Source organism: Saimiri boliviensis, chromosome 19 (genome assembly GCF_048565385.1).
Source record: "Saimiri boliviensis isolate mSaiBol1 chromosome 19, mSaiBol1.pri, whole genome shotgun sequence".
NCBI lineage: Eukaryota > Metazoa > Chordata > Mammalia > Primates > Cebidae > Saimiri > Saimiri boliviensis.
The window spans coordinates 45609066-45636864 of record NC_133467.1 but is presented as its reverse complement, the minus strand read 5'-3'; the positions used below and the strand labels follow the sequence as shown (position 1 = coordinate 45636864).

General features: G+C 46.2%; 1 long non-coding RNA gene across 1 annotated transcript in view; it reads right to left on the bottom strand.

Moving 5' to 3' along the window:
• LOC141582203 (uncharacterized) overlaps positions 1 to 27799 on the bottom strand; it is a 49586-nt gene that overhangs the window by 3228 nt on the left and 18559 nt on the right. The gene's annotated exons all lie outside the window — the stretch shown is intronic.

The following is a 27799-nucleotide window of genomic DNA, read 5'->3' as shown; positions in this document are numbered from 1 at the left end:
AAGAATGCTTTTCTAAATGGAGAGTTCTGATAACCTCAAACTCCAGGATCAAATATGCATTCTGGTTCATCAGTCAACACCTGATCACACACATTCCTATGCTCTGGCCATGGGAATTAGCACTTTGAAGGCAATTGAAAAACTCCCAAAACATAATAGAAATAAAATTTTTGGAAAATGAGAATTGTAATTTTTTTTTTAAAAAGGTTGATATGATATGAGGCTACCCATTATGATATGAAATGAGGCTAAGCATGGTGGCTCACACCTGTAATCCCAGAACTTTGAAAGGCCAAGGCAGGCAGATCACCTGAGGTCGGGAGTTCGAGACCAGGCTGGCCAACATTGGGAAACCTCATCTCTACTAAAAATAAACACACACATACACACACACACACACACACACACACACACACACACACACACAATTTAGCTGGGTGTGGTGGCAAGTACCTGTAATCCCAGCTATTTCAGAGGCTGAGGCAGGAGAACAGCTTGAACCCAGAAGGCGAAGGTTTCTGTGAACAGAGATCCCGCCCCTGCACTCCAGCCTGGGCAACAGTACAAGACTGTCTCAAAGAAAAAAAAAATAGATGTAAAATAATGCAGTATAAATTTCCATCAGTGTTGATTCATCATAGGTTTTAAAAATTATTAAATCAAATGGGTCATAGATTAGGTTAAAAAAAAAAAAAACCTGCATTGATATACTTTTTTTTTTTTTTTTTGAGACAGAGTCTCACTCTGTCACCCAGGCTGGAGTGCAATGGTGCGATCTCAGTTCACTGCAACCTCCACCTCCTGGGTTCAAGCGATTCTTCTGCCTCAGCTTCCTGATTAGCTGGGTTTACAGGTGTGTGCCGCCACATCTGGCTAATTTTTGTATTTTTAGTAGAGATGGGGTTTCACCATGTTGGTCAGGCTGGTCTTGAACTCCTGACCTCGTGATCTACCCACCTCAGCCTCCCAAAGTGCTGGGATTACAGGTGTGAGCCACCATGCACGGCCAATACTGAAATTTTTTTTCAGAGATTATCTCACTGAGGGGATGGTTAACAGGATTTGGGAAGGAACATACCTGTGAAAATAGAGAATTTTAATTATCAACAACTGAATAGAAAAATGGGGTGTGCATTTATAAATATACACTTTTGTGTGTGTGAGAGAGAAAACTTAATTAAAAATCTAGACAACAGATTTATATCTCTTAATGCCAAAATGGGAAGGAAATTTTTAAAAACAGAATATATTAGGAAGAATACAAAAGAATGAGCATAAGGCTTTCCTTCCTGCTGCCACCTGAGTGTTCACCGTATATGAAAATAAATGAGTCTTTTACATTGATAGTCAAAGCCCTTTTACAAAGTTTTGTCTTGGTGTCAGTGCTACATGATCGTTCAATTAATAAATCTAGAAAGATGTGCAGAAACTTCATTGTTGTTACTTCCAGACGCAGAAGCTGGTAGGCTGCAGAAGAGGGAAAGACAAGTCCAGATTTCAGTGTGCATTCTTCTGTACCTAGTGAATGACCTGCAAGTGTGTTATTCCTGATGTCTTTACTGTGATTTTTTTTAAACAAAAAACTAATACCCCAAATGCTGGTAGAAAACAAACATTTCAATTTGCTAATGCTTCACAGGGACAGGAATTCAGGCAAAACACAGAAAAGATAGCTTATTGGTGCATGTTGATGCCTGGAGACTGCAGAGAAGTCTCACGGACTGGGATGGAATCCACAACAGGGGATTGATCATCTGGACGTGACGTCATGCTCAGGTCCACAGAGGAACTTGGGCTTGGCTGGAGAACTTACCAGACTTCCCAGCAGCAGGCAGTCTCGGGACACTCAGACACTGGCGCGTGTCCCAAGTGAAGCAGGCAGATGCTCATGGCATTTTTAACATAATTTTAGAAGTTACACAACATCACTTCGACATCATCTGCCAGTGAAAAGTAAGCACTAGTGTCAAGTCTGGTTAACCAGTGAGTGAGAGCACAGACTCCACTTCTCAAAAGGAGAATAGCATGAAAACTGCAAACATGTTTTAAAAGCCACATGCATATTCCAGTTTAAAAATCCCAAAATACCTCTCAAATATGTGAAAAAGGGCCTGTCATTTTATGGCACAGGCCAAGGGTAAGATAACTGTGGGTTTTACTTCTGCAACAGCCACTGTAAGTTGACTGACAAGTACATACAAACATTCAGGGAAACTACCAGTGTTACAGGATAACAGGTAACAAAAGGTAGTTTAGACCTGAAATGTTGCTCTATGAACAAACTGTTTCATCCACTCTGTTAACTTAAACAATCACATGATGTATGAATTTGGAAATGGAGAGGGGGCTTTTTCCCTCTACTTTAGATTCACAAGTTTAAGTGAAGGCTTGCTATGTGGGTAAATCATGTGTTGCTGAGGCTTGGTATTGGACCTAATTGAACTAAAGAGCTTCTGCTCAGCAAGAAACTTTATTTCTTATAAAAGGTTACACACGGCCCACAAAGGGGCCATCCCACAGGCTGGGAAGCACGTCTCCCACCAAGGGAAGAGCCTGGCACAGCACATGGAAGGGAGTCGGGGCAGGAGCTTTACTCTGGATAATCTGGCTAAATAGAAACTTTCGGCAGGTTACAGGAGGAGCTATGAATATTCATGACAGTGGTCCTGATGCACATGTACAGACCAAACATGCATGTAACATATGACCCATGTTCGCTTTGAGGTAAAGACAGTGTTTAAATGTATTACAATTAGGCTCTCTACCTCAAAAGGTCTTTTCGGGACACAAGGCACACAAGTGCACAGCCTCTATCAACTGGCCACAGCCAGTCCGTGGTGGGTAGTCTCTTCATACAAGAACGTTACTAAAAACAATCTCCTGTCCCATCAGAGCTATAGTTATGGCTGCTAGAACATGGGTTAGGGGCCAGTTAGTCAGTGTCTGGTGCTGAGCTATCATGGTTTTAACGGTGCTTATTTAGCTGCTAAAGAAAAAGAAAACCCTGTGGCAGTCAGAACAGTTTATTCCTTAAGTTTAGGGGTGTGGGACTCAACCCTTGCCTGGTGTTTACAATTTGGTACCTTGATGTCACAAAGCTTCCATTCTGTCAGTCTTATGATGTCTATTGGAGCAGTCATACAGCGCAGTTGTGTCTAAACCATGAAAGAAAAGGGGCACACCGAGGCATCAGATTGCCCATCCTATCATGGCCTGATACCCAGCACTGAGCCAGTGAGGAGCAAAGGCCTAGGGCAGGCTGGACTGAGTGGTCCACAGGAGCCTCATTTGGAGAGCCGACTGCCTCAACTCATGGCCCCACAGCCCAACTTCACTAACAAGTCAATCCCTCCATCTGGAAAATCTGACAGCCTGTCCCATTTTTAGTGCCCTCAGTTTGAGCACCTCTCTGTCAAACCATCAAGAAAACGCTGGCTTCTGAAGATGCGTGGACAGCCTAGTGCATACACTGGACACTCGATAAATGCCAAGGGCAGCTACCTCCTTGGTGTCCAATGAGGACAACTGTCATGATCTTGACAGTGCAGCGTGAGTCCCAGACAAATTCCTTCTTCCCAAAATGTAGAGCAGGGGGGACCAATGTGGGGTGCAGGGACTCTTCAGTCACCTCTCCTCCTGAGCCACCAGCCAGGACAGGTGGCCTGGATGGCACCATCTTTGCATAGTCCTCTTTTCGTGGAGGCTTCTTCCCCCAAGACGCCACCTGAGCCACCCACTGGCGAACACAGACATCCCTCTCCCCATTCTGTGCCAAAAAATGGAGACCCAGAAATCTCCTCTCACACTCATGGTGGAACCATGACCAGGACCTGCCTCTGACACCCTTAGAAGTCACAGAACCCTCTGACATGGGTGGGTAGGTATCAGGGCATGGCTAAGTTTTGTCAGAAACTGGGCACTGGGGGAGTCAGCACCCCAAGGCTGCCTTCTGCACACAAGCCCAGTCTTCTGCTCTGAGGGTCCTGGGCCCCAAACAGCCCCAGCGGAGCAGTTGCCACATGGGGCACCCCCCGCAGTGACTGGATCAGATGTGTCTCCACCTTCGCAAGGCAGCCAAGCCAAGCCTCTGTAGCAGAGTCCAAGGGGAGCTTAAGGAGTGAGCACAAAAAAGGCCTGAGGGTCTGCTGGGGTGGAAGGTGAAGGGAAGAGAGCTGGGAGCCTCTAGAGAAGGTTCCAGCCCAACACAGACTAGGGGTCAGACAAGCCCAGGGCACAACCCGGGTGATCCTAGCCATCTTCATGGGAGGCAGCCCAGGTATTCATCAGGGCCATCCTCACTGAGGCCAGCCCAGGTGTTCAAAGTTATGTTCACTGGGACCAGCCCAGGTGTTAAAAGCTGTCCACATTGCCTTCAGCCCAGATGTTCACAGCTATCCTCAGTTGTCCTGATCTAGGTGTTCATCATGGTCCTCACTGAGGCCCTGCTTAGGTGTCAATAGCTGTCCTCACTGGACCCAGCCAAGGTGTGCACAGCCGACCACATCAAGGTCAGCCCAGGTGTTCAATGCTGTTCCCATTGGGCCCAGCCCAGGTCTTCACTCCGTCCTAATCAGGGCCAGCCCAGTTACTCACAGCCATCCTCACTGGGCAAAACCCGGTATTTATAGCCGTCCTCATTAGCTCTGCTGAGGTGTTTTCAACCATCTTCAGCCCAGTTTTGGTGATCGCAGCTGTTCTAACAATGGCCAGCCCAGGTGATCAGAGCGAGCCTCACTGGGCTAAGCACAGGTGTTCACAGCTGTCCTCAGTGGAGCCAGCACAGGTCCTCACAGCCGTCCTCCTCTGAGCCAGGCCAGCTACTGACAGTCCTCCTCATGGGGACCTAGCCCAGGCGTTAACAGCTGTCTTCACTGCGGCCAGCCTAAACGCGGACTGCTGTCCTCATTGGGCCAAGCTTCGAAGATTACAGCCATCCTCTCCAGGGCTAAGTGTTCACTGTCATGCTCACAGGCTCCAAGACCAGGTGTTAACAGCTGTTCTCATTGTGCCTTGCCTCGGTGCTCACCACAGCTGTCCTCATCAGGACAAGTGTTCGCTGCCATCATCTGTTCCCAGTTCAGGTGTTAATCGTCTTCCTTAATAGTCCTGGCACAGTTGTTTATAGCGGTCCTCACTGGGGAGAGTCCAACTGTTCAGACCCATTTACCTGAGGACCTGCCCAGGTGTTTCCAGCTGGCCTTAATGAATCAAGTTTAAGTTTTCAAAGAGGTCCTCACGAGGGCCAGTTTAGGTGGTCACAGCCATCTACATGACGTCAGCTGAGGTGTTCACAGCTATCCTCACTGGTGGCAGCCAAGGTGTTCACAATCATAATTGGTACCAGCCAAGGTATTATATAGTCACTCTCACTGGGCCTGGCAAGGTGCTCATAGCCATCTTCATCTGAGCCAAATCAGGTTTCCACTACTGTCTACACTTGGCCCAGCCCAGCTGTTCAAAGCTAGCTTCATTGGGAGCAGCCCAGGTGTTCATTGCTGTTCGCATCTGGGCCTTTACAGGTGTTCACAGTGGTCTTCATTAAGGCCAGCCTACGTGGTCACAGCCATCCACATTGGCAGCAGCCTCGATATTCATAGTCATCCTCATCAGAACTAGTCAATTTGTTCACAACTGTGGTAATCGGGGCTAGCCAAGGTATTACTGGTCACCCTCATAGAGGCCATCCAATGTGTTCCAAGCCCTTCTGCTAGGGGTCAGCCCAGGCTTTCATGACCATCCTCTCTGGGCAAAGTCCAGGTTTTCATAGATATCCTCATTATTCCCAAGCCAGAAGTTCCCAGCTCTTAACCGGGTCCAGCCTAAGCATTCACAGTCGTCCTCAGCTGACCCAATTCCAGTGTTTCTAGTCATTTTCGCTGGGCCCAGCCCAGGCGTTTATAGTGGTCCTTTTCGTGGCAAGTCCAAGTGTTCATAGCCATCTTATTGTGCCCTGCTCAAGTACTCACAGCCATCCTTACGGGAGCCAGCCTGGGCGTTCACAGTAGACCTTGTCAGGGACACCTTAGACATTCACATTTTTGCTCTCTGAATCCAGCCAAGGTATAATATTAGGGCTACCCTCATGAGGACGGCCCAGGTGATCACATCTGTCCTCATTGGGGCAGGCTCAGGTATTCACAGCCATCCTCAGTTAGGTCCAATCCAGGTTTTCAGAGCTGTTTTCTTTGGGCCCAGCTCAGGTTTTCTTTTTTTGTTTGTTTGTTTTCTTTTTTTCTTTTCTTTTTTTTTTTTTTGAGACTGAATCTCGCTCTGTCACCCAGGCTGGAGTGCAGTGGTACAATCTCAGGTCACTACAACCTCCGCCTCCCGGGTTCAAGTGATTCTCCTGCCTCAGCCTCCTGAGTAGCTGGAATTACAGGCATGTGCCACCATGCGAAGCTATATTTTTGTACTTTTAGTAGAGACAGGGTTTCACCATATTGGCCAGGTTGGTCTTGAACTCCTGACCTTGTGATCTGCCTGCCTCTGCCTCCCAAAGTGCTGGAATTACAGGCATGAGCCACCGTGCCCAGCCTCCAGCTCAAGTTTTCACAGCGGTCCTCACTACAGCTAGTCCAGGTATCAACAGCTGTCCTCACTTGGCCTAGCCCAGGTGGTCATCGCTGTTCTTATTGGGCTCAAGAGAGGTATTCACAGTTGTCCTCACCAGGGCCAGCCCATGTGTTGATAGCCATCCTGGTCTGGGTGAATGTCACAGTTTACAGTCATCCTTATCACACAACCGTACAGAACCATTCATGTTGGGCCTAGCCCAGGTGTTCACAGCCATTCTCAGTGGAGCCATAACCAAATGGAAAAAATAAGGGAGCCACAACACACACCCAAAACAACAGACAGTCAACACATTATTCAAAAGCACACCAAAGACACAACCATTGAGAAACATGGGTATTCATGTGCAAAGAACTGAAACAGGACCCTTGTGTTGCACAGAACCCAATAAATCAACACACAATAAACTGAACACTTAAGTCAAATCCTGAAGCCAGAAAACTCCAAGGAAAACACACTGAGTATTTAGTTGGGGGCAACTTGAATGCGAGCACCCAAGCTGCAACAAAAACAAATTATGAAAAATACACCCACAGACAGTTCAACAGCCTCGCCAGCTTCCTCTTTCCCCTCACAGGACCCAGAAATCACCGCTTTAAAAAGCAAGATACATGGTGAATGAAGAAAGGAAAGAGGAAAAAAAAAAGAAAATATAAACACCTGAAACTAAGGACAACTTTAGGGACTCTGCAAAAGAGGCAAAACAATAAACCCAATGAGAAGGCCTCCTACAGACTGGGAGAACATTATGAAAAATCAGGTCTCTGAAAGGAACCCTTAACTAACATACACAAGAAACAAGGGATACTGAGCCACAAGATAAAACCCAATCCACAAGTCAGAAGTGCCCAAAGGAACAGTAGGGGCATTGCTGAAGAGAAGACATAAAACTGACTCACACGGAAAAGAAAATTTTCTCCACATCACTAGTCATCCCCCAAGAAATCAAAGCGACACTCACATGCCCCACTGAGGGCAAACCTCACTGAGAATAAGTATTACCCAAAAGGCAATGCAAGTTTTTCAAGGCAGGGGCCAGGATAGACTTGCAGAAAGAAAAACTCTACTTCACTCTTGTGGGCAGTGTAAAGTATTATATATGCTGTGGAAAAATAAAGTAGGAGGTTTCTCACAAAGTTGAAACTACAAATACCAGTTCATTTAGCCACCTCAGCACTGGGTAGAAATTTACAGAAAAGGAAACCAGTCCCTAAGGAGATGTCTGCCTTCCTCTGTTTCATGAAGCATTTGCTCACAAGAGCCAAGGAATGGGGTCAGCCTACCTGTTCATTCCCCAGGTGGAGGGACGCAGAAACTGCAGGATGTATGCACACGGAGTACCCTTCAGTCATCGAACTTCAGAACATCACCTCACTTCTGGCAAGGCAGAGAAACGAGGACACTGGGTCAAACAAAATGAGACAGGCAGAGAAAGACAAACAAGGCATGTCAAATCTAAACAAGTTCATCTCCCAGAATCAGCAACTTCAATGGTGTCTACCTGAGGCTGCGGGGGAGGGCTACCAATCACTAGAGAGTCACGCTTAAATGAGAGGCATGAATTCTGGTTGTACTGTCACACAGCAGGGTAAACTGGCATTAACAACCACCTAGCATCCACTCCTAACAGCGGGAAGGGAAGGTGTGAATGCTCAGGTGTTCATGGCCATCCCGCCAGCTCCAGATGAGGCATTCACTGCTGTCCTCACTGTGCTCAGTCAAGGTGTTCACAGCCATCCTCACAGGGACAACCAGATATTCACAGCTGTTCTACTGTGGCCCAGGTTTGCTGTTCACAGCCTTCCTAATCAGGGTCAGCCAGTGATCACAGCTGTCCTCAGTAGGCCCACCTCAGGTGATCACAGGTGTCCTTACTAGGTCTCCAAAAAGTCTTCCTTGCCATCCTCACTGAGGCCAGTCCAAGTGTTCACAGCTGTACTCACGGGGCCGAGCCCAGGAGTTCACAACGTCCTCATCAGGGCAGATGAGGTTTTCAAACCTGTCTGCGCTGGCACAGCCCATGGTTCACAGCTGTTCTCACTGGCTCGGTCCAGTTGCTCACAGCCGTCTAAGAGTGGGCAGCCCAGGTGTTCACGGCTGTCCTCATTGGAGCCCACAGGTGCTCACAGCCGTTCTCATGTGAGCCAGCCCAGGAACTTACATTCCTTCTTATGGGGATGCGGCGCAGGGCTCAATAGCTCTCCTTCTTGGGCCAAGCCCAGATATTCACAGCTGTCTGAATTGGGTTGAGCCAAGATTTTCATAGCCATCCAAACCGGGGCCAGCCTAGTTGTTCACTGACAGGCTTATAGGTTCCCAGACCAAGTGTAAATAGCTTTCCTTCTTACGTCCAGCTCAGGTGTTCACAGTCTCCTTCCCTCAGGACCCACCAGGTGCCACTGGAAGCTTTTAGGTGACTTGGGTTGCATCCTGGGGAAGAAACAGCTCCTGTTCCCAGTGCTGATTGCTGAGGTGGGAGCTTCTATAGAGTTTCTTCAGTGTGTCTTCTCTAGTGTTTTTCTTTTCAAAGTGAGTGTAGAAGGTTTCGTTTTCTTCTCCAGCAAGGTGGAGAACCCTGGAGGACACCAGGTGGAATGAAATCAGCATGCACAGAAAGAAAGATGGCATGTGGGATGTAACAAGGTCAATCTCCTAGATGCAGAAACTTCAATGGTGGCTACCTGAGCCTGCGTGGGAGGATTCCAAATGGGTACAAAATCAGAACTAGATGAGAGATGTGATTTCTGGTTACACTGTTGCACAGCAGGGTGGACTGGTTTCTTTTTTCAGCTTAAAACCTTGGTTTTCTGAAAGATTTCTTTTTGTTGTGATTAAGGGGTTCACCTGCCAGCTAGTTACATGGCTACAGAGCAGGACACTGAAGCTTGGGTCCCAAAGACATCTGACACTGAGGCAGTGAACCCAGTTACAGTCAAGTACTTCTTCCATCCCAAAAGGATTGATGTGTACAATTTGTCTGGGCCCAAGGAAAACAGCTATGAATAACTGGGCTGGGCCTAATGAGAACAGCTGTGAAGGCCTGGAGTGGGCCCGAAGTGGATAACTGCAAACACTTTAAAAAGAAAACAAACAAACAAAAAGTAATAATTCCCAAATGCAATAGAAAGGTAATGTGAAAGAGCACTTAAATGCTTCTCACAACCAAGTTCACTATTAGGATGTGAAAGCTTTTACTGAAGAAAGATGTACTTCTATTCAGCCATCTGTGCTTTTCCCTGGACCCTTTACCATAAGTAGGTAGAGCATGAGATCTAAGGCCATGAGATGCGGGGTTTCTCTCTTAGAAACTAACCAACCTATGAAATAAAACATAAGGTCATCCTTCAATGTGTGAAACACAGTAAAGCAGCATTGAAAATTAATGTTCTTTTAGAGGAAAGATCTGAACAAATATTTCCAAGAGCTAAAAAAAAATCATAAAAAATACTGAATATAATTACTATTAGCAAATCCCTAGGAATTATGAATGACCGTTCTCAACATTCTAGTCATTTGAAACCAACTACCAATTTCAAGAAGAATGGTAGAGACAATCTTTTTATAGGTTCTTGGTGATGGAATTAGTCTGGAGTTAAAGACCAAAAATGATTATCACCAGGGAAACAGTGGAGCCAAACTCAAAATATACAGCAGCCTTAAATCTAAAGAGTAATGAGGTGAAATGCCTTCCAGAAGTTCTCAGACACATTACACTGCAGCTTGCTTTCCATCGAAGATTCAAAAGGGACACTGCATGTGGTAGGACATGCTGTCCTCTGGATTGTCTGTGTCATCATCCTCTAAAAGTAATGACTAATAAGGAATAATAAAACTTAAGTTAGAAGTATGTACACAGACTTCACAGAAAGCCTTGACAGATGTACTCGTGAGCACCCACATTGCTTTCTTGGAATGCTCATGTATGCTCAAACATGACAACAACTACACATATTCAGTTTCAATACTTCCTAGCTGGTATAATTATGAATGCATCATGTCTTTGAGCCTCTGATCAATTAGGAAAAATCAGTCTAATACCAGGATCTCCTCAACAGGTAAGTGCAACACAACATAAATGAGAAACTTTCAGTATCACTGACTGCCATATCATAAGCTATTATCACATCATTTAAAATTTCTGAGATCGAGCCTATACATTACTTTCTTGTTTTTAGAGACAGGGTCTTGTTCTGATCCCCATGCTGGAAGGCAGTGGTGCAATCACAGCTGACTGCAGCAGCCCCTGAACTCCTGGGCTCAAGCAATCTTCTTCCTTCCAACTCTTAAGCAGCTGGGACTACAGGGACATGCCAACCACACCTGGTCAGTTTTTTAATTTTTCTGTAGAGATAAGGTCTCACTATGTTGCCCAGGCTGGAACATACTTCAAAAATACGATGTTAGTAATTTTATATAACTTAATTTGAGAGTAGCTCTGGAGTTCAAAAATCACATTAGGTCAAGTTCATCTGTTATACAGGCAGCTTATCACAACAGCAGATTTATTGAAATGTGTGACCATGAACAACATGTCTATACAGATTTCAGAAACTACTAGAGTACTTCTAAGTTATGTCTAGTTTTAGCAAACTCTAAAAGTAATAATGTTTGAAACAATTTTCAGACAATACACATACACATCTATACACATCTATCACACCAAACAGGACAAAGGAAGGGAATCCCCTCAGGGAGCCCAGGCTGCATAGAGACTGCTGGAAGACTGCATTCATGGAACAAGTTGTGCCACCTTCCTCAGCCCCATACACCTTGAACTGCACACACATTCCACTGAGGCAGGTACTGGGAAAGAGAGGAATAGTAATAGCACAGGAAGAGGAATTAGCATCTCTGCCACAGGCACATTTTCACTATAGCTTTAGGGGATGTCTGAGAGAGAAAACAGAGATACTCCCAGATTTACTCATGCAGTATGTGCTGAAAGTTGTGCTAGCAAAACCTGTGTTCACCAAGTACTCCTTCAAACACCAATACAATTACAAAATGCTGTCTCAATGTTTCTCTTTCATTCATAAAATGTTTGGCACATATTGGGTGTGTAGTTTATGTAATCACTTGAGTTTGATTCAACAAGTATTTATTAAGGGCTTACTATGAGGTAGGCACTGTGCCAGGGATACAAGAGAGACAAGAGATGTGCATGGATCCTGATCTCAGGGAGCTTACACAATCTAGTAGGGTAAGCAGGCATAATAAAGTAAATATACTGAAATATATTTACAAATTAAGATTGTACTCTGAACGAAAGAAACAGAAGTCTATGAAGTGGTTACCAGAAAGTGGTTATCCTCACCAGTCTGGACAGTTAAAGGCGGCTCATATTGTAATCCCCTTCCATTCAGAGAGGTAAAATTCCTCTACTCAATGACTTCTAGTAAACATACATGAAAAAGATTAAATATCCTATCACGTCACTTGCATGTGTTGAAGTAATGTAGACCCCAGTACAGTGCTTTTGGGTATAAACCCAGAAAAGATATCTCGGATAAAGCTGAACACAACAGTTCTCCAAGCAAAAAAATACATATATATTGTAACTAGACACCTGGAAATGCTATCCCTACAAGATCTTGGTTCTCATGCCATAAGCAGAATCACTTCATCTAAACACATCAAATATAAGTACTCATGTAATAACCAACCAGCTTACAAAAACCTGTATGTCTTTTAGATCTCCAGGAATTGCTAAATACTGCACACTTTTCATCATCATCAGACATACGCTTAGTTCTAACACTGAAATTTATGTGTGGTCTGAAACAGAATTGAAAAAAATATATTACAAAGTAAGAAAAACTGGGCTGGGTGCGGTGGCTCACGCTTGTAATCCCAGCACTTTGGAAGGCTAAGGGGGGTGGATCAGGAGGTCAAGAGATCGAGACCATCCTGGCCAACATGGTGAAACCCCATCTCCACTAAAAATACAAAAATTAGCCAGGTGTGGTGTCATGTGCCCGTGGTCCCAGCTACTAGGGAGGCTGAGGTGGAAGAATCGCTTGAAACCAGGAAGCGGAGGTTGCAGTGAGCTGGGATTGCGCCACTGTACTCCACCCTGGTGACAGAGCAAGACTCCGTCTCAAAAAAAAAAAGGAAAAAAGAAAGAAAGAAAGGAAAACTGGTTTGTAACACAGACAAAAATGTAAGTATTTATCCAACACAAATGTTTTCTTCATTATCTATAATCCCTGACTTGAAAAAATATTAACTGTTCCTTTAAATCTGTTTGTTAAATAAATGCATGAAAAGCTAAACCATAGCATAAAATAAACAGTATGAAACTAAAGTATTGGCCAGGAACAGTGGCTCACGCCTGTAATCGTAGGACTTTGGGAGGCCAAGGCAGGTGATCACAAGGCCTGACCAACGTGGGGAAACCCTGTCTCCACTAAAAATACAAAAATTAGTTGGGTGTGGTGGCTTGTGCCTGTAATCCCAACTACTCAGGAGGCTTAGGCAGGAGAATCACTTGAACCCAGAAAGTGAAGGTTGCAGTGAGCCAAGATCATGCCACTGCACTCCAGCCTGGGCAACAGAGCAAGACTCTGTCTCAAAAGTAAATAAATAAATAAATAAATAAATAAGAAACTAAAGTATTACGAACTAATTGTTTTAAAGACAAAATCATTCCCAATTTATGTTCCCTCACATTTCTAAATTTTGCAAGTGCTGCTTCTTCTATCTACGAAAAGTGTTTCCACTTCATTTCCCGCAAGTGTTTATGTTACATAACACTCAACTCTGACCTACAAAGAGTAAGTCTGACTTCCTGTGATGTTAGAGGAGAAAGCGAAAGGCAGGTTGAAATGCATCCTCCCGTCCCTGGTCTGGTATTGCAGTGCATGCACAACTTACATCCCTCTTGCAGATTTCAATGTATACTGAGCTGTTCATTGCTCCATCTCTGGGCTCACATTCTTCTCATTGCCGGAATGGAATAACCTTCCTCTCCTTGTTTCACTTGGCTTGATAGCTTTTCAGGCTCTCCTTTACATTTCACCACCAGGCCTTAGGTGGACATCAGAACTCAACTGGACATCCCATCTACAAGTGGATACAGTGCCCCAGGAGGATGTCTGGCCCTAGGTTGACACCCAGGCTCCAGGTTAACACCTGGCCTAAGGTGAACAGGATATGGGTTCACACCTAGGCCTCCAGTAAAAACCAGGCTCCATGGGGATTATTATGCCTCAGGTAGACACAAGGCCCCAGGTGGACCCTTGGGCCTCAGGTGAATATCTATGCCCCAGCTGAACATCAGTCAACAGGTGGATGCCCAAGCCCTTGGTGAACACCAAACAACAAATTAACATCAGACCCAGAGAGACATTTGACCCCATGTGGATACCTAGGTAGTCTGGTAAACATCAGGCTCCAGATAAACACCAGGCCACAGAAAGGTAATAGGCCACACCTAAACACCCAGGCTTCAGGTGGGTATCAAGCCCAGCTAAATGCCAGGCCCCCAATGGATGTTGAATTCACGTGCCAGGCTGACACCCAGGTCCCAGTTACACACCAGGTCATAGGGGCACATCAGGCCCCAAGAGGATACCCAAGCCCCAACTAGGTATCAGGCCACAGGTAAACACTCAGGCCCCATGTGCACATGAGGCACCAGGTGAATAGCCAGTCCCACTGTGGACATAGGCCCCCAGGTGAATATCAGGCTTAAGGCTGACACCTGGGCCCCAGGTTTACATGAGGACTCAAGTGGACACTTCACTCCAAATGGACATCAGACCCCAAGTGAAATTCAGACCTAGATGGATACCTAGGCTCCAAGTGGACATCTAGTCCCCAGATAAGCACAAGACCCCAGGTAGACTTCAGTCCCTAAGGTGACACCCAGGCTTCAGGTGGACACCAGGCTCATGGTGGAAATTAACACAAAAATTGACACCTAGGAACTCGGTAAACACCGGGGCACATCTAAATTATTAGGGTCCAGGTAAAAACCCACACCCCAGGTCGACACCAGGCCCCAGATGAACATCAGGCCCCAGGGTGACACCAGGCCTCATGTGGTACCTAGGTGCCTGGTGAACAACAGGCTGCAGATTGAATCCAAAGCCACAGCAGGGTTACAGACTCAGGCCCCAGGTGGGAATCAAAACCCCCTGGTAAACCAGGCTCCAAGCAGACATTAGGGCCAAGCACAACACCTGGCCCCAGGTGAACAACAGGCCTAAGGTAGCTATCAGGCCCCAAGGGAACACTAGACTCAAGGTGTACATCAGGCACCATATCCCAGTTGACACCAAGTCACACAGGCCCCAGGTAGACACCAAATCTCAAGATGGAAATCAGGCCCTAGGTAAACAGAAGGCCCCAGGTGAACATCAGGCCCCAGGTAGACATCAGACCCAAGATAAATACTCATCCCCAGGTAAACACCAGACCCCAGGCAGATTATAGGTCCCAGAAAGATACCCAGGCCCCAAAGAGAAATCAGTCCCTAGATGAACTCTGGTCTGCAGGTGGACATCAGACTGGGTATCCACCTGGGATATGGTGTTCACTGGGAGGCTATATCCACCTTGAGACTATTATTATTCTGTGGCCTGGTATTCACCTGAGCCCTGAGAATCAATCTGATGCCTGATATCCACCTGGGACCTACATAACCACCAGGGGTCTGGTGGTCACTTGAGGCTTGATGTCAACCTGTAGTATAGGTCTCCACCAGAGGCCTAATGTCCACCTGAGGTCTGGGGTTCACCTGGGGCTTGGTGTTCACCTGGAGCCTTCGTGTTCACCTGGATCCTGGTATCCATCCAAAGCCTGGGGTCTGCCTGGGGCATTACTATGTCCACTTGAAGACCAGGTACCCAACTAGGGCCTGATTTTCACCTAAGGCCTTATAGCCACATGAGGCCTGGGTATACCCCTGAAGCCTTGGTATCCTCCTTGTGCCTGAGTCCATCTGGGACATTCTGTCCAACTGAGGCCTGGGTATAAACCCTGGTGCCTGATGTATATTTCAAGTCCCGGGTGCACCTGAGACCTGATGGCCACCTGAGGCCATATATCCACCTGGAGCCAGGGTGTCCACTTGGGGTCTAATGTTTACCAGGAGGAACACAAGTATTCACCTGGGGCCTCATGTATACCTGATGCCCAGGTATGAGCACGGGGCATGAGCATCCACCTGGGCCTGATGTTCAACTGGAGCCTGGTGTCCACCTGGAACCTATTTGTCAACTGGGAACTTGATGTCCACCTTGTGCCTGATGTCCATTTGGAAACTGGAATCCACCTGGGAACTGGTATACACCTAAGACATAGTGTCAACATGGTGTTTAATATCCAACATTCACCTAGGACTGTCCACTTAAGACCTGATGTCTGCCTGGAACCCAGGTCTCCACTTGGGTCATGAATATTGACTGAGGCCTGGATTCTCACTTGGGGCCTTACGTCTACCCAGAAGGGGCACAATGCACTCTACCCTATTCCTAGGAAAAGTTTGTGGAGAGTTGCCGTACAACCACCCCTCACAGTTCAGGAACATGCCCTCCTAAAGACACCATTCAGGAAAGTGACTTGGCCCAGGTCACTGTTTGTGGCATGAAGATCTGGAGGCAGCACTGGAAGACAGAGATGCAGCTGCAGTCGCCCCAGCTCCCCTCCACCAAGTAGCACCCCAGGTTGCTGGCCACTTCTAAATCAGGTGCCGGAATTGGGGCCCTGGAACTCACAGTTCCACATGGCTAGGAGGCCTCACAATCATGGTGGAAGGTGAAAGGTGCATCTCACATGGCGGCAGACAAGAGACAGAGTGAGAGAGCCAAGTGAAAGGGATTTCCTCTTATAAAACCATCAGGTCTCATGAGACTTATTCACTACCATGAAAACAGTATGGGAGAAACTACCCCCACGATTTAATTATCTCCCACCAGGTCCATCCCACAACATGTGGTAATTATGGGAGTACAAGTCAAGATGTGACTTGGGAGGGGACACAGAGCCAAACCATATCACCTTCTATGCACATCTCTGAACTAGGTACATAAAACTCAACCAGTGGCTCAAGCATGTCACATTGTTCAGAGGAACTGGGGCTGCTCACCCAGCACAGTAAGACTAGCTATCCACATCAAGGTTTTGCAGGAGGAGAAAGGAAGGCATTTATTTGCAGGGCACCAAGCAAGGAGAATCAGGCAGCTCATGCTCAAGTTCCAACCACCCAGTTGGCTTACAGGGAAAGATTTTTAAAGGTGGGAGGCAGAGGCGACAGGCAAAGCCATAAATCAATACATGAAGCCTCTACATTTGGTTTGACCTAAAAAAGCAGACAATTGGAAGCAGAGGCCCACTTAGGCTCACATTAGGACTAGTAATCCCAATACTTTGGAAGGTGGGGGAGGGAGGATTTCTTGAGGCCAGGAGTTTGCGACCAGCCTGGGAAACATAAGGAGATCCCATCTCTACAAATGTCACAGGTGAGTTAAAAGATTTTCTGATTTGTGATTAGTTAAGGAGGTGAAGCTTTGTCTAAAAATATGGGGTCTGCAGAAAAGAATGTTCACTCTGGCCTGTGAGTGTGGCTTCCTCCAGATCCCTCAGGAAGAAATTTAGAACAAGAACTCCAATCACAGAGTTTAGTCCTCATTTCCTTTTTATCGGAGGTCTATGTGCTAGTTGATCGGTTTAATGGGAGTCTAGGTTTCTGAAAAACAACTCAAGGACACACACTAAGATGTTATGTTTAGATTCTATAGGGAGTGATTTGGGTTGACTGTGTCCCCACCCAAATCTCATCTTGACTTGTAGCTCCAGTAATTCCCATGTGTCATGGGAGGGATCTGGTGAGAGATAATTGAATCATACTAATTGAATCAGGTGTCCCCAATGGTAGTGAATAAGTCCTACGAGATCTGATGGTTTTATCAATGCGAGTTCCCCTGCACAAGCTCTCTTGCCTGACGTCATGTAAGATGTGACTTTGCTTCTCATTTACCTTCTGCCATGATTGTGAGGCCTCCACAGCCATGTGGAACTGTGAGTCCATTAAACCCCTTTTCTTTTAAATTACCCACTCTTGGGTATGTCTTTATTAGTAGCATGAGAACAGAATGATACAGGGAACAAAAACATTTCTTGACTCTAACTTCCTTGGCTATTGTTTTAAGCTACAATGACCTTATTGTTTGCAAAGTTGCTGGTTTACTTCTCAGGACTAGCTAGGTACCTGGAATTTCTTTGAAGGAACTCAAAGAAAGATTTTTTCTGTTTTCATGCTGGGGTAGGGGAGTGACACTCAGCAAGTCCCTAAGAGTGGTGCCTGATAAATCTCAGTTACAATATTGCTAGGGAACATATGACCCAGCAATCCCACTGCTGATGTACACTCCAAAGAAAAGACATTAGCATGTCAAAGAGGCATCTCACTCTGATGTTTGTTTGCAGCACTGTTTACAATAATTAAGATTTGGAAGCAACCCAGGTGTCCATCAACAGATGAATGGATAAAGAAAATGTGGTATATGCACACAATGGAGCACTATTCAGCCATAAAAAAGAATGAGATCCAGTCATTTGTAACTACACGGATGGAAGTGGAGATCATTATGTTAAGTAAAATAAGCCAGGCACAGAAAGACAAACATCACATGTTTTCACTTCATGGGATGTAAAAATCAAAACAATTGAACTCATGGACATACAGATGGTTACCAGAAGCTGGAAGGGTGGAGGGGGGGTATGGTGGGGGACAAGGATCTTGGGTAGCTAGGAATGGTTAATAGGTTAAAAAAAGTTAAAAAGAATGCATAAGACCTACTATTTGGTAGCACAACAGGGTGGCTATAGTCAATAATAACCCGTATATTTTACAATAACTTAAAGAGTGTAATTGGATTGTTTGTAACTCAGAGAATAAACACTTGAGGGGATAGATATCCTGTTCTCCATGATGAGCTTTTTCATAAGATCTTTCCCTCTGATTCCTTAGTTTGGATGAATTATATAATATAATCATAATAATTATACAATATATGTATATTACATATATTATGTATAAATATATTAATAGTACAGGCCAGGCGCAGTGGCTCAAGCCTGTAATCCCAGCACTTTGGGAGGCCAAGGCGGGTGGATCACGAGGTCCAGAGATCGAGACCATCCTGGGTCAACATGGTGAAACCCTATCTCTACTAAAAATACAAAAAACTAGCTGGGCGTGGTGGTGCGTGCCTGTAATCCCAGCTACTTAGGAGGCTGAGGCAGGAGAATTGCCTGAGCCCAGGAGGCAGAGGTTGCGGTGAGCTGAGATCACGCCATTGCACTCCAGCCTGGGTAACAAGAGCGAAACTCTGTCTCAAAAAAAAAAAAAAAAGTACATATACTATAACCTATATTATACATGTGCCATAATAGAATATAATATATATTATGTAATATGTCCTATTATATATTATTTTCATAAATATTTATATTAACACCATATAAAATAATTTATATATGAATATATACATATATGACTATACAAATTTATGCCTGTATCAAAACATCTCATGTACCCCACAAGTAGGTACACCAACCATGTACCTACAAAAATAACAAATAAAAAACATTTAAAAAGATTACTAGGGAAGTAGGGTCCATATAAGATGGTGATAATATATGTTAGCAAATGCTAAATGCCAAAGGCATGGCACTCACAAGTGCTTCAGGGACTGTGAAACTACCCCCAGGCGACAAGTCAAGCCAAAAGGCGCACACACACACACAGACACACAAACACACACACACACGATCCTGATTGTGATGCGGGCTTGCAGGAAAAAAATGCCCAAATTTCCCTGGCAGTTGAACCAAACAGTGGAGAGGTGATTGCTGAGCTCTTTGGATAAGAGGTTTTGAGCAGCATTGCCTGCTTTTGTTCCTGATTGCTGCGAGAATTTTCGCATGTATCTTTTCTCTGCTTCTGGGAACTGGAGGCCTCTGAGCTGGTAAGCAGTCTCTCTGTCACAAGAGGGGACAAGAAACTGGGGACCCGGGAAAGGAGGGTGCTGTAAGGAAGAGCTAGCCTGCTTCAGCCACGTTTGTTGTTCCTTCTTTATTGGCACACTTTTGGGAGCAGCAGATAAAGACTGGCAAGCGTCTAACCTGCCTACGGAATAGTCTGAGACCCACCTTGCTGCTTGCTTCTTTTTCTTCCCAAGACAGACCTTGGTTGCACTGTGTATTCCATCAGCTCCTGGGAGACAGACAGGTGAGGACTAGGAAAGGTGACTGCTGACTCCAAGCAAATGTGTTGCTCTTGAGACCTGGGGCAGGGGGGAGAGAGGTCTGTCTGGGCAGACTCAGCAGAGGTCGGCACAAGGACTGGCTGTTGACAGTCTGCGAATTTGTAGCTCACACCTGTGCCCAAGAGCCCTTTCCCTCCCATCCGTGGGGGCCCCGCCACATCTTCTCAGGTCCTGGGGGAATGGGATCCATGGTGGGTGGACGATGCCCTGCGGCAGCCGTGCCTCCTGGATGTCGCCAGGGCGGTCACGCAGAATCCTCCCCCCGCCCCCACAAAGTTTTGACCATTGACTCCTCCACCTCGGCTCCCCACTTTCCCTCCTGGGCTCAGGTTCTGATAGCAACCCTAGGGTGTGGGCTCCTGGGACGAAGCAGTGAAGGCAGCAGGCGCTGGATTGAGTCGTCCTCTGCCAAGGAGCAGTTTACTGGAGTTAATGTAGGCAGCTCCTTTGGGAAGGGAAGGAAGGAGCACCGTCTGCTCGCCCCCGCGTGTCTGCCTGTGTGTGCTGTGCAAGGGCGTGCGTGCGTGCTTGTGTGTGTGCGCACGGCCAAGGCGTTCCTCAGGTTGTGCAGCTTTGAAACCTAAGGAGCCATTGGAGTGGCGGAGGGTGGTGGTGGGGGCTCCACCGCAGGCGGCCCAGGTGAGCCCAGAAGCCCGGCTCCTGAACTCGGGCGCAGGCAGAGCGGGGACGGTATTGCGGCGGTCGCCAAGGTCCCGGGGCCAGAGCTGCAGGGATGAGACCAGAGCTGCAGGGAGTTTCTAAGCAGGCAACTCCGGCGGGCCTCGGCCATTGGGCTCCGGGGCTCAGCGAGGCAGCCGCGCACAAGGGCTGAGCCCTAGCGGCCAGCGGGATCAGGGGAGGTAGAGGAGCGCGGGGTGCAGGGGGTGCTGGGCACACGTCCCCAGACGGAAGCAGAGAACGAGGACAGGAAGGCCGAGCCCAGATCGCGCTCTGAGTGGACGAGGGGTCTCGTGCTGGTACCGGAGGGCGCGTGGGGAGCGGCCCGGGGGCGCTGTGGCAGCCAGGATGCCACCATGGGAAAGCGGCTGCCGGCTGAGGGCGTGAGCAAGAGGCTGAGGACTGCCAGCTCCGTTCTGAGCCGCCCCCTCCCTGCGGGCATAGGAGGAAGCCCCCCCGAGCGGTGCGGAGGTGCCTCACCGCGGGGCTGCGGGGTGTCGGCCCAGCGAAAGGTGAGTGCCGCCGCAGGGTCGTCCGCTCACCTGCTTACCGCTGTTCCCTCGCCTCTCCTCTTCCTTAGGTCCTCGCCCCTCTCCAGGGTGCCCGAAATTCCGGGTGTTGCGGGCCCCGGTGTTGGTGTTCGGACTCAAGAGGGCAATCGGCAGACGACTCCGGTACCTGTTGGCTCCAGCACCGGGCACCTTGGGGGCCGCCCCGACCACCTTGCCCTCCATGCAGTAGTCCTGGGTTCTGTCCATCTCGGCCTCAGCGCGGAGTGCTAGCCTACCTGGGCGCCTGCTCCTTGCTGCCGCCCACCCGGGGTCCTGGGGCGCTGGGATGCAAGGTGTAACTCGACAGGCCTCTGCAGTCCGGCTGGGACCTAGTCCCTGAGCTCCAAGCAGCTGATGAGTCTGGCGCCCAGGCAGGGGTGGGCTCCGTCTTCGCTGGGCAGTCTGGGTTTGCCTGGGTGCGGTCTCCCCCGACTAGAGCAAATCAGAGACTTGGTCAGAAGGCGCCTAAGCAGCAAAAGGTAGTTCTGGGATGGCCTCAGAGCGAGGGAGAGCGTGGGACTTCCCAACCTGATGGGCTAGGGCACTGAGAGCAGGGGCTTGTGTCCTAGCCTTCGTCCACATGCGCCACGGCCACCACCCCACCACCATTTCCCACTGCTCTTTTTTCTTGGATGAGGCTTGTGTGAGGAAGGTGCCTTTGTTCCATTTGGGTCAAAGCCCTTAGCTCCTGGGTGAAGCAGTGCCTGCAGTTCCCTCTGTGCCAAGACTGGGGCACCAGCCGCCCCCAGGCCCTGAGCCGGTTTTCTGCAAAAAAAGGAGCCTTTCTTGGGCTCAGAGACCAGCAGCTTAGCGCCAGCTGTGTGTGGCTGGAAGTCTGTTTAGTGGTAATAACTACATTCTAAAGTGACCCACAGTAACCTCTGCAACAGAGTTGAGATGACCTTCCCAGAAATAATGGGTAGATTTCTGCTCTGCGTGTGTTCAGACACATGCAACATTTGCGCACATGTGAGAACTCATGAGCTCCTAGGAGTTTCAGGTTCTGCATCTTTAACTGCTGGCTTTTGATGAAAAAGGAAAATTATTTTTCAATTTGGACATCAGAGCTTTGGAAAGGAATTTAAAGCCATTTGGTGTGAAACTGTCTTGAGGCTAGAACAAGGTGTGTCTTTCATAGATGCCAGATTCCAGCTCTCCTCCTTGGCTTGTTCGTGGTTTCATTTCATTTTTGTGGGGTAGGAGGAAGTGTTGGAAGAAGAATGTGGAGTCTTGATTTTTATCTACCATGAAACACCCAGGTCTGCAGTGAACTGAAGAAACAGAGCCCCTCCACTGGGCTTCCACCAGGGCAGGCCACTGCAGACACACAGCCCAGGGCATCATTGGGGCTTTGGTCAGGGACCCCACCAATGCCTGAGGAACTAGCAGTTATGCAGTTCCTGGACCCCAGGAATGAATCCTAAACTGGGCGTGGTGACAGAACAGCAAGGCTGAGAGGTCTGGGATTACAGGCACCTGCCACCACGCCCAGCTAATATTTGCATTTTTAGTAGAGACGGTTTCAGCATGTTGACCAGGCTGGTCTTGAACTCCTGACCTCAGGTGATCTGCCCACCTTGGCCTCCAAAAGTGCTGGGATTACAGGTGTGAGCCACTGAGCCTGGCCTCATTTTTGTATTTTTAATAGGGATGGGACTTCACCATGTTCGCCAGGCTGGTCTCGAATCCCTGACTTCAAGTGACTCACCTGCCTTGGCTTCTCAAACTGCTGGAATTACAGGCATGAGCCACCATGCCCAACTGAGAAAGATATCACTGATGAGCTATATTTAGGCTGAACCAGAATGACATGAAGTGATAAGATGGAGAAATACCTGTGGAAAAACTGCCAGGGCATGGGAACAGCCAGTACAAAAGCCTCAAAGCAGAATGAACTGGGCTCACTGGAGAAGGAAGGAGGCTGGTGTGGCAGGAGATGAGTTCAGAGAGCTGGGGCCTACCTCATACGGGCCACCCTGCGGAGTTTGGGTTTGATACTGAATTTAATAGAAACCACTGAAGGGTTTTAAACAGGTGAGTGATGTGACTTAGTCTACATTTTCTAAAGATCATGCTGTCTCCACTCCCATTCTGCCTTTACTACCTTGGTATAATAAAGTAAGTCTTTATCCATCAGAGTGTAAAATAAAATGTAGTGTTTAAGGGTAACAGATAAAAAATGCTTTGGTGACCTTAATTTGGTGACTTCTAATGTACCAGTTAAGTGCAGATACAAACAAAACTGCAATCATAGTATGATTTCAGTTTTGGTTAAAAACATGGTACAGAAGAACAATGGGAATAAATGGGCCAAAAATGTTAACAATGCTTGTCCAAAGGTGTTGGCATTAAGAGTGAGTTTACAGTTTTGCAAATGAGCACACATTTCTTTTATAATCAGAAGAAGACTTGTTTTAAAATGTAGACACCAGGCTGGGCACGGCAGTTCATGCCTGTAATCCTGGCACTTTGGGAGGCCAAGATAGGTGGATTACCTGAGGTCCAGGAGTTCAAGACCAGCTTAGCCAACATGGTGAAACCACATCTCTACTAAAAATATAAAAAAATTAGTTGAGGATGGTGGTGGGCACCTGTAATCCCAGCTCCTTGGGAGGCTGAGGCAGGAGAATTGCTTGAACCAGGGAGGCAGAGTTTGTAGCGAGCCAAGATTGTGCTGCTGCACTCCAGCCTGGGCAACAGAGAAAGACTCTGTCTCAAAAAAATTAAATAAATAAAATGTAGACACTGATGATTGCCAATGCCTTGAATACAGTGTTGGGAGACTATATCTACTAAACACTTTCCCCCTACCATCTTATTTTGGAAATTTTAATCTAAAAATCCCATAAAAACCCTAGAAGAAAACTTAGGCAATACCATTCAGGACACAGGCATAAGCAAGGACTTCATGACTAAAACACCAAAAGCATTGGCAACAAAAGCCAAATAGACAAATGGGATCAAATTAAACTGAAGAGCTTCTGCAAAGCAAAAGAAACAATCATTAGAATGAACCAGTAACAAACAGAATGGGAAAAAATTGTTGTAATCTACCCATCTGACAAAGGGCTAATATACAAAATCTACAAAGAACTAAAACAAATTTACAAGAAAAACAACCCCACAAAAAGTGGGCGAAGGATATGAACAGACACTTTTCAAAAGCAGACATTTATATAGCAAACAAACATGAAAAAATGCTCATCATCACTTGTCATTAGAAATTCAAATCAAAACCACATTGAGATACCATCTCACACCAGTTAGAATGGCGATCATTAAAAAAAAAAAAACTGGAGACAACAGACGCTGGAGAAGATGTGGAAAAATAGAAACACTTTTACACTGTTGGTGGGAGTGTAAATTGGATCAACCATTGTGGAAGACAGTGTGGTGATTCCTCAAGGATCTAGAAATAGAAACAACATTTGACCCAGCAATCCCATTACTGGCGTATACCCAAAGGATTATAAATCATCCTATTATAAAGACAGGCACACGTATGTTCACTGTGGCACTGTTTACAATAGCAAAGACTTGGAACCAACCCAAATGCCCATCAATGATAAACTGGATAAAGAAAATGTGGCACATATACGCCATGGAATACTATGCAGCAATAAAAAAGGATGAGTGCATGTCTTTTCTAGTGACACGGATGAAGCTGGAAACCATCATTCTCTGCAAACTGACACAAGAACAGAAAACCAAACACCACATGTTCTCACTCATAAGTGGGTATTGAACAATGGGAACACATGGACACAGGGAGGGAAACATCATACACTGGGGCTTGTTTGGGCATGGAGAGGGCTAGAGGAGGGAAAGCAGGTGATGGGGGGGATTGGGGATATGACATCATGAGAGATACCTAATATAGGTGACGGGGGGACAGATGCAGCAAACCACCATGGCATGTGTATGCCTATGTAACAATCCTGCATGACCTGCACATGCACTCCATAACTTAAAAGTATAATTTTTTGAAAAAGCAATTGAAACTGAGACATTAAAAAAAACTTTATTCACTCCTTTAAAATAATAATAAACCCATTACATGTTAACATAATTTAATTTTTAAATAAAATATAAATTTCCTCAAAGTAAAAAAAAAATCATTTCCAACTTCAAGTTTATTGCAGGCAAAAAGGTGTGATGAGAATTTCATCAACTTTCTTCATCATATATCAAAATGATAATATGATTTATTCCAAAATATTTTGTATAGAGTCTCATTTTATGACACTGGTATTTTTTCCTTTACTTGGAAATGTAAGGCTTTTGTTAGCTCTGTTTGTTTGTTTCTTTGTTTTTGAGATGCAGTTTGGCTCCTGTCATCCAGTCTGGAGTGCAGTGGTGCCTGCTCTGCTCACCGCAATCTCCAGCTCCTAGGTGCAGGCAACTCTGCCTCAGCCTCCTAAGTAGCATGCCTGGCTAATTTTTGTATTTTTAGCAGAGATGGAATTTCACCATGTTTGCCAGGCTGACCCCAAATTCCTGTGCTCACCCAGCTCAGCTTCCCAAAGTGCTGAGATTACAAGTGTGAGCCACCACGCCCAGCTTCAGCCTTTAAAACAAGAAAGGAAAGCTGGGCACGGTGGCTTGCACTTGTAATCCCAGCACTTTGGGAGGCAGAGGTGGGCAGATGACTTGAGCTCAGGAGTTTGAGACGTACCTGGGCAACATGGCGAAACCCCACTTATGTAGATAAAATACAAAAACCCACCAGTTGTGGTGGTGTGTGCCTAGTCCCAGTTACTCTAGAGGCTGAGGTGGGAGGATTGCTTGAACCTGCAGAGTCAAGGCTGCAATGAGCTGTGATTAAACCACCGTACTACAGCCTGAGGTTGCAGTGAATCATGCTTGCACCACTGTACCACAAACTGGGTGACAGCAAAACTTTGTCCCCCCAAAAAAAATTGCAGTGAAAACAAAATTTGCCATCTTAATTTTTGTAACTATATGTTTCACTAGTGGTATGCATATTTACATTATTATAAAAAAGACCTTCAGACTTACATATTTCAAATCTAAAACTCAAGCACATCAACATTTGCCCATTTTATTTTCTCTCTAGTCCTGGACAAACACGCTTCTACTTTCTGTTTCTGTGTGTTTCACTACTGAAAATATGTGTTAGTTGGTTACTCACTTCTTTCAGTTAACATAATATTCTCAAGGCTTATCCTTATAGAATGTGACAAAATTTCTTTTTAAGGCTGACTAGCATTTTATATATTAGAGACAGGGTCTCACTCTTGCCTAGGCTGGAGTGCAATGGTATGATCTCTGCTCACTGCAACCTCCACCTCCCGAGTTCAAGCAATTCTGTTTCAGCCTCCTGAGTAGCTGGGATTGCAGGTGCCTGCCACTATGCCTGGCTAATTTTTGCATTGTTAGTAGAGACAGGGTTTCACCACGTTGACAAAGCTGGTCTCCAACTCCTGACCTCAAATGATCTACCCGCGTCAACCACCCAAAGTGCTGGGATTATATGTATGAGTCACCATGCCCAGCCTTGTTATTTTTGAGACACGATCTCACTGTCACCCATGCTGGAATGCAATGGAGTGATCAAAGCTTACTGCAGCCTCAACCTCTTAGACTCAACAGATCCTCCCACCTTAGCCTCCTAAATTGATAGGACTTTTCTATTTTTCAAGTTAAAGGGATTTTTGGCCAGGCACGGTCCTTACACATGTAATCCCAGCACTTTAGGAGGCCAAGGTGGGTGGATTATCTGAGGATAGAGTTTGAGACCAGACTGACCAACATGATGAAACCTCATCTCTACTAAAAATACAAATATTAACCGGGAGTTATGGCAGGTCCCTGTAATCCCAGGGACTCAGGGGTCTAAGGCAGGAGAATCACTTGAACCCATGAGGTGGAGGTTGCAGTGAGGTGAGATTTCACCACAGCACTCAGCCTGAGCAACAGAATAAGACTCTATCTCAAAAAAATAAAAAATCAGCTGAGAGTGGTGGCACATGCCTGCAATCCCAGCTATTTGGGAGGCTGAGGCAGAAGAACTGCTTGAACCAGGGAGGCAGAGGTTGCAGTGAACTGAGATTGCATCATTGAACTCCAGCATGGATGACAAGAGCAAAAATCAAAAAAGAAAAAAATCAAAGCATACCGCTACAAAAATACTAACAAATCACGAAGGAAGACAAAGAGAGGAACAAAGAAACTACAAAACAGTCAGAAAACAATTAATGAACTTATAATAGTAAGTCTTTATCTATAAAAATTACTTTAAAAGTAAATAGAATAAGCTGGGCATGGTGGCTCATGCCTGTAATCCCAGCACTTTGGGAGGTCGAGGCAGGTGATCACAAGGTCAAGAGATTGAGACCATCCTGTCGAACACAATGAAAACCTAACTACTAAAAATACAAAAAATTAGCCTGGCGTGGTGGCACATGTCTGTAGGCCCAGCTACTTGGGAGGCTGAGGCAGGAAAATCGCTTGAACCTGAGAGGCAGAGGTTGTGGAGAGCCAAGATCATGCCATTGCACTCCAGCCTGGACAAGAAGAGTGAAACTCTGTCTCAAAAAAGAAAAAAAAAAAAAAAAAAAAAAAAAGAAAGCAAAAGGAAAAGGAAATAGATTAAGCCCACTAATCGAAAGACACAAAGTAGCAGAAGAAAGAAAGAAACAATTCTCAACAATATGTGGCTTACAAGAGACTCACTTTTGCCTTAAGGACATACTTAGACTA